This window comes from Corylus avellana, chromosome ca5 (assembly GCF_901000735.1).
Source record: "Corylus avellana chromosome ca5, CavTom2PMs-1.0".
In the NCBI taxonomy this organism is placed as follows: domain Eukaryota; kingdom Viridiplantae; phylum Streptophyta; class Magnoliopsida; order Fagales; family Betulaceae; genus Corylus; species Corylus avellana.
In genome coordinates, this window is record NC_081545.1 from 25597410 (window position 1) to 25607831 (window position 10422).

The 10422-nt window shown below is 35.0% G+C and overlaps 1 long non-coding RNA gene across 2 annotated transcripts; it reads right to left on the reverse strand.

Moving 5' to 3' along the window:
* Positions 1 to 492: 492 nt before the first annotated feature.
* On the reverse strand, positions 493 to 4970 carry LOC132183128 (uncharacterized). Of its 2 annotated transcripts, none has more exons than XR_009440358.1 (5): positions 4892 to 4970; positions 4502 to 4673; positions 2006 to 2286; positions 1774 to 1908; positions 493 to 800 (listed from the first exon to the last, which is right to left on the reverse strand). It is a non-coding gene; the product is annotated as an uncharacterized LOC132183128 (long non-coding RNA). The 2 variants fall into 2 exon arrangements; XR_009440357.1 differs by lacking the exons at positions 4502 to 4673; positions 4892 to 4970 and adding exons at positions 3300 to 3372; positions 3534 to 3697.
* Positions 4971 to 10422: the final 5452 nt, after the last annotated feature.

The following is a 10422-nucleotide window of genomic DNA, read 5'->3' on the forward strand; positions in this document are numbered from 1 at the left end:
GGAATTTTCTTGCCACTACCCTTAACACAACTCCATCTTGAAGTGTTGCATGTTGGGCACTTTACTTTATCAGCATGTTCCTTCCAGAAAAGCACACAATCATTCTTGCATGCATGTATCGACTCATAACCAAAACTCAAGTCTCGGCAAAATCGCTTTGCTTCTCGGTACGAGCGTGGCAATGTGTCTCCATCAGGAAGGGCCTCCTTTATCAATTTAATTATCATATCGAATGCCTTATTACTCATGTTGCAAATTGTCTTTATATGAAGCATCTTCAAAATGAAAGCTACTTTTGTAAATTTATTACAACCTGGATAAAGTCCACCCATGCCATCTTCCCATAATCGACCGAAAGGGGTTCTATATTCGTGACTATTAGTTGTCAAACCTGGAGTAGTAGAGGGTTCACCTATGTTGGCTTCAAAAAATGTCCCCATTTGAACATCACCTAACAATTCTTCAATCTCATCAACCTCTTCTACCCTCACATTTGTATCAGTGTGTAAGTTGGCAGTCATGTTTATACCACACGGATCTTCTTCGCCATGAAATATCCATAGAGTGTATGTGCGATCAATTCCATGTTCATACAAGTGACTCTCCACCAACTCAATATGACGAAAATATCGATTTGCACAATCACGACATGGACACCTCATAATACCATTTACATCCACACATTGGCGCGCCATTCTAAGGAATTCTTCAACACCTTTTAGATATCGATCGGAACATCGAGTAGGTTCTTGCATCCAACTCTTATCCATCTCTATTCACTATCACAAGTTACTCCTTACCTACATTTAATCACAGGCGTGTTTAGAGAAGTTTTAATTTTCTGTCACAATTATCAAATTTTCAGATTTATAAGTCACTCACGAAAGCTTTTAAGTACAAGATTCAAGCTATATATGCAAAGTAATAATAAGTCTTACTTATTAATACTCATACTAGTACTATGACTAATTTCTTATGAAGTCCTTTAAAAAAATATAATGTTTTCTATGAAGTGACCCCCACTAATTTTTTACTTCACAAACAATTCCTTTTGAGTATTGTTTTTTTTCACGCAAAAAATTCTAGTTCCACCCTTAGTCAAACCCTCTGATGTCAATATTTTGGATCTCTTTAATCTTTTCAATCATTTTTGCCATCTTTAGGAGCTAGCTAGGCTTACAATAGTAAGATCCTATTAATTGACTTTCCTTCTCTTTAAGTTCTTTAATCATTTTTTTATTCTCAAGAGGTTGTTGTACAATAGGGACACCTGATTAATTATTTTAGTTTGTAACTTAATTTTGGTTTAATCCTCAAAGTATCATCTGATTAATCTCTCAACATGTTTATATGGGGATGACTTGAATCATATGGGGATCTCTACCACATTTATATCATGTGTCTCATATGTAGTAAATATAGCTACAAGTAAAGTTTAAAGGTGGTGCATAAAAGGAGTGGTAGGAGGCTACTATTTACATAGCTACCTTATCCTCATTTTGACATATCTGCTCTAATGGCATATCTGCAACTTTATCCTCATTTTGCATATATAAAAGTTTTTACTTTATGATCAATCATTTGTCTAATCATATGAAAGACATGGGTAACATGCGTGAGTAGGGGATAGGTACATCCAAGCAATGCCAACAATTTAGGTGTAGAAGAAATCATTTTATCAGTGAAGTTGCTAATCAAGCACAGAAAATATAACATACTGCAGAACTTCACAGCTAATAAAAATTAAAGCATTCATCAAGTTAGCAGCCTTACTTGAGCTTCAAGGATTGTCAATAGAGTCTTCGTTCTTTGCAAAAGCCCAAGTTCTATGTGTTTTCTCTTCACAGAATCGTAGAACTCTTCCACCAAAAAGGCTCGAACTCTTCCACCAAAAAGGCTCGAACAATCCTACAAAACAGTTGGGACAGATGCTCATTCACCCAAGCACACACAAGAGAAAGAGAGATGGATAAACTGTAAATCCTTGTGCTTATGAAAAACAAACCTTTTCCTTACAGCACCACCAGAAAGAACTCCACCATAAGCCCGGTTAGCAGTCGTCCAGTTCCTCGATAACCTAGACCTCTTATACTCAGCAGTCGTCCGGTTCTTCTTCTTCTTCTTCCTCTTCCTCTTCCTCTTCCTCTCTTGTTGATAAAGGCAATAACTTACTGTTTCTGTAGATGCTTGAAACTAGCTGGTCATGCCATTGGGCAGCTAGATCAAGGCAATCGGCATTGCTCGCATATGAAACAAAATTAGGTGCTCAAAGTTGGCATATATGTCCTGCAGGATGACAACGTTACAACATTATGCTGTTGATAAAGGTCTTACCAAAAAACTATAAGATATAAGCTATATAGCAAGTGCATTTTCTGACACCAAATCGATTAAAAAAAAAAAAAACAAAACAAAACAAACTCAAGAACCTCGATAAATATATAAGACATTCCAGAACACTATATAAATTATATTTTTGCAGTCACTTATCTGAATCCATTAACTACAAGTCTTGAAAAAATAAAGGTTAATTGAGAAAGTTCAGTGAAACCTCTTCAACGCCCATTTGACATAACTACTAGTTTCTAATCGTACAATTAAGGAAACCCCATAAAATCCAGAAGACAAGAAGATACGGAAACACACACTAATATTTTTATGGAGAACTCATGGACAGAAAGAGCAAAAAGCACAAAGAGATATGGCCCAACATGTCATCAGAAAACTATAAAGGAAAAATGACCATAACAGGTCTCAAAATCTAGATTTAATAGGAAAAGCATCTATAGTGGCAGATGTATGCAGGTTCAGTAATTATCAAAGAAGAAAACACACACAAGAACAGAGCCAATGATCATCCCATTACTTCATGGAAAAGCCAAGCAAAGCCCAAATGGATATGTCAACTATGTGATCGTATGAGTGTGAGACCAGCCTATTCTTGCAGCTACCCCTGATTTGCTACCAGAAAAAGTGCCAGCGTTGCCTCAGATATTGCTGGACTTAACACATAGCATCTTGAAAGAACCCAAGACGCAATAGAGCAGCTGAGGAACAAAAGTGGCATTGGTCTTCCCTAGCGCCTCCAAGTCTTTATTTGAGTGGATATCAAGCAATTTTTATGCCTCCAAAAGATAAATATTTCATTTCCTTTTTATTCTTAAGAGTTATTTTATTTGCTTCCAAACTAAATTCTTAAATTCTTTTATTTTCTTTTCGTTGTTGCCAAAGTGGCACCAACCTGACCTACTAAATTCTTAAAAAAAATAAAAAAAATAAAGGTGAATTCCATAGCTTACCTTTTCTCTACATGATTGATCCTTATTGGTCATGCAATTGGGCAGCTAAATCTAGGCCATCGACATTGCTCACCTATGAAACAAAATTAGGTGCTCAAAGGTGGCTCAAATGTCATGCTATACAACAACATTACAGCATTATGATGATTATGTTGGACTTTACCAAGCAAGTATGAAATAAGAGCCTAAGCTATATAAAAAAACTGGTAGGATTTCTGTAAATCAATACTGCACCTTGCCAGTAGACAAATTTGCATGATGAGAACACAAAAAGAGCTTTAGATGTGATACACATCGAGTATCAGCAACAGCCTATTTCATCAAAAACCGTCAAAACACAACTTGGCAATGTCATTCCATACAGTCAGACGCCCATGAGGAACTTTGTATCCCTTGGGTTCTTATACCTCCATTTAGGCAAAGGAAAACCATCATGTGCTTCCGATTCATATTTTTTACATAGCCCCATCAAAGTAAGGATGGTGAAACATTATTATCTCTCAAGTTTGCAAAAGAACAACCATCTCCAAAGATTAGAGCAGAAAGCATTGAGAAATTACCACATACAGTACACACATGAATCATTCCTCCCACAAATAAAGTAAGATTCCATATATTTTATAATTGATTCATGAAATTCAATTAGAATCAACAATAAAATCTAAGGACCTACCCTTGAAATCCCAATATCTAAACAAACTAAATATATCTCAATGGGCTCTCTCCGGTCTTAACGCATCTCAGTGAGTTCAATCTAGCATAAATAAAGAAAGAAGAAGTCCTACATGCAAGAACAACGTTTACGACAATAGAACAAATGGGAGATTAATCAAATACGTACACCACCTAGAAAATCACCAAAAGCAAAAGAAAGAATATGAAAAGCATCTCATTGAATTCAAATTAGCGACTAATACAAAACAATCACTTGAGAAAACAAGCAAAAATATAAAAACACCTTGAAGATCACCAATAATCATTAAAAAAAAAACAAACAAGGAAACCCCATATGAGGTAATTCAAAATTAGCCGAAAGATAAAATACCCACATAAAAAGACATCATTTCACCATCAAAGCCAATGTTCACAGAAAAGAAAACAACATATGCAAGCTCAACTCAAAATTACAGGGGACGAAAACAAAGACCCAGATCCATAAATAGCCCCAAAACACGAAAATACACAAAGACCCACGTACATACCAGGAGGATGTGCGTATGTGGGTCGGATCCGATTCGATTCGATCTAGGTCCGTCTATCTTCTCCTTCTCCTTCTTCTTCTTCCTCTTCCTGTCTTGTTGATTTCGTTGTTTCTCGGAGTGAGATCGAGAGAGAGAGTGAGAGTGAGAGAGAGTGATTTTATTTTGAGTCAGACTGTTTTTGGGACTTTGAGTCAGAAAACAAAAAAAAAAAATTGGTATGAAAATTTCATAAAATTTCAGAAAATTAGCGCCAATTTCAGAGATGGCGCTAATTGCATTTGGTACAACCATTAGCGGCGACAACAGTTGCCGCTAATTATCTCAAATAGCGGCGATGCAATATGTCGCCGCTATTTAGGTATTTTTTTTTAATAAAAAAATTACACTTACAATTTTTGTTCTGCGGCGATGAAATGTTTTCGTAAATTTATACCCAGTGGCCCAGCACAATTGTAATGCCAACTCTGTCTACAAAAGAAAACAAACAGGGAAATAATCCATTATGATTGGCCACCGAAATTTATACCCAGCACAATCGTAAATTTACGAAAAACAACTTGTTGATTTCGTTGTTTTTCGTAAATTTACGATTGGCCCAGCACAATCGTAAATTTATACCCACTGGCCACCGAAGAGAAAGACCCAAATCAGCGTTAACGCCATTTGATTGTGCTTTAATTTCTTTTGGTTCCGAGCGGAAGAGAAGGAGCCAAATCAGCGTTAAAACCAAAAACAGAGAATTGCTAAAAAGAACAATTGTGCAGCAATAATAGAAACGGCAGAGACAGAGAATTGTGCAGCAATTTAATTTCAATTGTGCAGCAAGCCAAAAAGAACAAACAGAGAATTGCTAAAACCAAAAACAGAGACACAGGGAGAGATAGAGAACCTGCGTTAGAGAAAGAAAAGGAAAATAGAGAAGAAAGAATAAATGGATATGCCATCCGATGGTTTAAAATTTTAAAATTTTAGTGTTTCACTTAAAACGATGGTTTTAATATCAAATTTTATTTTGATATGCTCTCCAATTATATTATATTATATTATAGACAAATGCTTGATTTTATTAAAAAGTTCATCCTCTGGTCATTTTAATCCTAGGCGACATGGATCAAAAATATATTAATTTATTGTTTAAAGTCTATTAATTTTAAAATGGACTATGCCACCTAGGATTAAAATGGCCAAAAGATAGACTTTTTAATGAAGCCAAGCATTTCTCTATATTATATTATATTAGATATTAGATATTAGATTATATTAGATTAGATATTAGATTATATTATAAGTAAATAATTAATTATAAAATAATACAAAATCCAAAGATAATATAAGATCAATATAACTATGGCACTAAGATAATATAAAAAGCTTACAGTTTAGTTGAATGTTCGATCGAACCTAGAATTGTATCCAATTTGATCTATCAATTGATCATATCATGATCAATCGAACTAATTTATTAGGATCGATCGGATGTTTGTTTTTTTAATTTTTCTCTTGTAATATGTTTTTATTATTATAATATTAACTAAAAATTTCTGTTTAATAAATTTTTATGATAAAGATCATTAAGTTGATAGTTATCTTATAATTAATTATAAAATAATACAAAATCCAAATATAATATAAGATCAATATAACTAAGACACTAAGATAATACCAAAAAGCTTACAAACCTTCAATTATATCCAGTTTGATCTATCAATTGATCATATCACGATTAGTCGAACTAATTCACTGGGATCGATCGGATGTTTGATCGAACATTTAATCCTATCACGATCAATCGAACTAATTCATTAGGATCGATCGGATGTTTAATTGATCATTTGATCCTATCACGATCAATCGAACTAATTCACAAGGATCGATCAAATGTTTGACCGATCATTTGATCATATCGTGATCAATCGAACTAATTCCTTAAGATCGATCAGATGTTTGATCGATCGTTTGATCCTATCACGATCAATCGAACTAATTTACCTGGATCGATCGGATGTTTGATCGATCATTTGATCTTATCACGATCAATCAAATTAATTCAGTAGGATCAATCGGATGTTTGATCAATAATTTGATCCTATCACGATCAATCGAATTAATTTAGTAAGATCAATTGAACATTTGATTCTATCAAGATCAATCGAGCTAATTCATTAGGATCGATCAGATGTTTGATCGAACATCTGATCCTATCACGATTAATCGAACTAATTCATTAGGATCGATCGAATGTTTAATCGATCATTTCAACATATCACGATCAATCAAACTAATTCATTTAGATCGATCGGATGTTTGATCGAACATTTGATCTTATCATGATCAATCGAACTAATTCATTAGGATCAATCGGATGTTCAATCAATCATTTGTTCTTATCATGATCAATCGAACTAATTCATTAGGATCAATCGGATGTTCGATCAATCATTTGTTCTTATCACGATCAATCGAACTAATTCATTAAGATCATATCACGATCAATCGAACTAATTCACCTGGATCGATCGATCATTTGATCCTACCACGATCAATTGAATTAATTCACCAAGATCCCTCGATTGTTTGATCAAACATTTAAATAAGAATAAGAATAAGAAATAGAAAACTTCAATAATAATTAATAGGAGAATTTGTTCTCTTTAAAAGGAAAAAATAAATATTGATTTTTTTATAAAAAATACGAATAGAAAATAGAAAAAATTCACCAATAATTAATATAAAAGAAATAATGACATATTATTGGAGGTGAATTTTTGGTAAATAATCTTTTCTATTATATATGTAAGGTCAATAGCATTGCCCCAATATTTATAATTTAATTAATTAATTAATTTTTTTTTAGTGATAAATAGCGGCAACTTTATATCGCCGCTAATAGGCCAAGGATTTTTTTATTTGTTTTTTGTTTGGACGATTAGCGGCAACTACAAACATTGTTGCTATTGATCCTCCAATAGCGGCCACTTTTAAAGTTGCCGCTATTAGGTCCTCAATAGTGGCAACTTCATGTTGCCGCTACTAGGCCAAGTATTTTTTTTTTTTTTTTTTGTCTGGACGATTAGCGGCAACTCTTAAAGTTGCCGCTATTGATACTCCAATAGCGGCAACATTCAAAGTTGCCGCTATTAGGCCATTAATAGCGGCAACTTAAAGTGGCCGCTATTAGGCCAAGTATTTTCTTATTTGATTTGTTTGGCCGATTAGCGGCATCTACGAAAGTTGCCGCTATTGATTCTCTAATAGCGGCAACTTTAAACGTTGCCGCTATTAGGCCCCCAATAGCGGCAACTTTATGTTGCCGCTATTAGGCCAAGTATTTTTTTTATTTGTTTTTTGTCTTGACGATTAGCGGCAACTACCAAAGTTGCCGCTATTGGTCCCGTAATAGCGGCCAGTTTAAACGTTGCCGCTATTAGGCCCTCAATAGCGGCAACTTATATTGCCGCTATTAGGCCAAGTATTTTTTTATTTGATTTTTGTCTGGACGATTAGCGGCAACTACGATAGTTGCCGCTATTGATTCTATAATAGCGGCAACTTTGACAGTTGCCGCTATTAGGCCCGCAATAGCGGCCACTTTACGTTGCCGCTATTAGCCCAATTATTTTTTTTATTTGTTTTTTGTCTTGACGATTAGCGGCAACTACTAAAGTTGCCGCTATTGATCCTGTAATAGCGGCAACTTCAAACGTTGCCGCTATTAGGCCCTCAATAGCGGCAACTTTATGTGGCCGCTATTAGGCCAAGTATTTTTTTATTTGTTTTTGTCTTGACGATTAGCGGCAACTACTAAAGTTGCCGCTATTGATCCTCTAATAGCGGCAAGTTTGGTAGTTGCCGCTAATCGTCAAGACAAAAAACAAATAAAAAAATACTTGCCCTAATAGCGGCAACGCAAAGTTGCCGCTATTGAGGGCCTAATAGCGGCAATGTTTAAACTTGCCGCTATTACAGGGTCAATAGCGGCAACTTTGGTAGTTGCCGCTAATCGTCAAGACAAAAAACAGATAAAAAAATACTTGCCCTAATAGCGGCAACACAAAGTTGCCGCTATTGCGGGCCTAATAGCGGCAACTACCATAGTGGCCGCTATTGATCCTCTAATAGCGGCAACTGTAAAAGTTGCCGCTGTTGTGCTCCTAATAGCGGCAACAGATTGTTGCCACTAATTGTGTTTAAATAGCGGCAACTAAAATTGCCGCTATTGAGTGCCTAACAGCGGCGACTTGTAAATGTTGCCGCTGATGGGTAGTAAATAGCGGCAATATGGGTTGCCGCTATTAGTGTGGTTGCTAAATATCGTATGTTTTGGTATTTTGCGTCCGCGATTAGCGGCGACAAGAAAGTCGCCGCTAATGGCCTCTCATTAGCGGCAACTTTCAGAAGTCGCCGCTAATAACCCCTCATTAGCGGCAACTTTTGGGTCGCCGCTAATAATTTGGTTGCTAATGACCAAATTTCTTGTAGTGAGATCACAACCTATCTATAAAATAAAATTCATCTCCGTCATTAACATGATCACAATAATAAAATCCTCCAAATTAATCACACTAAGATGATTTTTGTTTTTTTGTTTTTTTTTTTTTTAACAAAAAAAAAATTAACCATTAGAAAAATGCTCATGCATCATTTATTAGAGACCACACAACAATGCACACTCTACTTGGCCGGAATGTGGCTTCTCATTAACCCCCCAAATTTTTTTTTTTTTTTATTTTTTTTATTTTTTGAAAAGTCTGCCAGAACCTTATAACCTTTGCTCTGATACCAAAATTGTAACATCCCCAGCCCGTTAAGGCTGAGTTTGCCACTTTTCTTCTTTTACAACAAAAGTTCTTGCAAAGATCTATAAGGTCTATCAGAGTACTAGATTTTAAAGGATACGAAAAAATGTATAAAACATTATTCAAGAGATTTTATTACAAGCGAAATTAGAAAACATTAAACTTTAGTTGCGGAATATCATATTATTACAATCACTGATATGAAAAGACTTTGAAAATTAATAATTATTCCCATCCCCATTCCGGCCTCCTATTCCAGCGTCCTTTCTACTTGAAAACAAGAAATAAAACTGAATGAGCCCAAAGGGGGCCCAGCAAGTAAAATCCACAACCATAAATAGTTTTACTCCTTGTTCTCAGTTTTGAAAATCGTTTTCACAAATAAATATACATCCAGCCATAATAATATATGTACGTACGGTTGCATCTCCCGTAACATATACATACTATTACATCTAGTAATAGATCATCGTTGTAAATCATCCTTATAAATCATCATCATAATGCATCATTATAAATAATCTTTGTAAATCATCTTAGCATATCTTCGTTTAAAATATAGTATCATTTTCTCATAATAAGGCCCATGTACACTATTACCCCTGTGTACGAGGGTTGCGGGTCCTTGTGACCATGGCACTGAACTGTGGCCACAGCCATGCCCGACCGTCAATTAACTCTTTCTTGGTGCACTCAACGGTCTAGTTGATGGAATACCACCTTCTCGCATAGCCTCCTTCAGTGGTTTCGCCTCCATCCGAGTATCGGTACCGAACTCTCATCTTATCTTATCTTGAGGCCAAAAATACTCTCCTCCATACATGTGCCCTCATTTCATAAACATTTATCTCATCTCTTGTACTTTTCTTTGTACTTCTTTTGATGCATCTTAAGGCAACATGTAGGAGGGTTTATCATCATTTTTCTTTCATAATTTCTCAACTTTCTTTTCTTAAAATGGAAACTTTTCCAAATATAAACTTGTTGTGCTTAAAAAGCCTTTAAAGAAATATAAACTTTCTAAATAATTCTTTTAGAAATCCTTCATGCATGCAACATAACTTCATAATACGTAAATAAAATAATCATTTACAATTTCCTAAAGAATGAATAAATAGCATGACA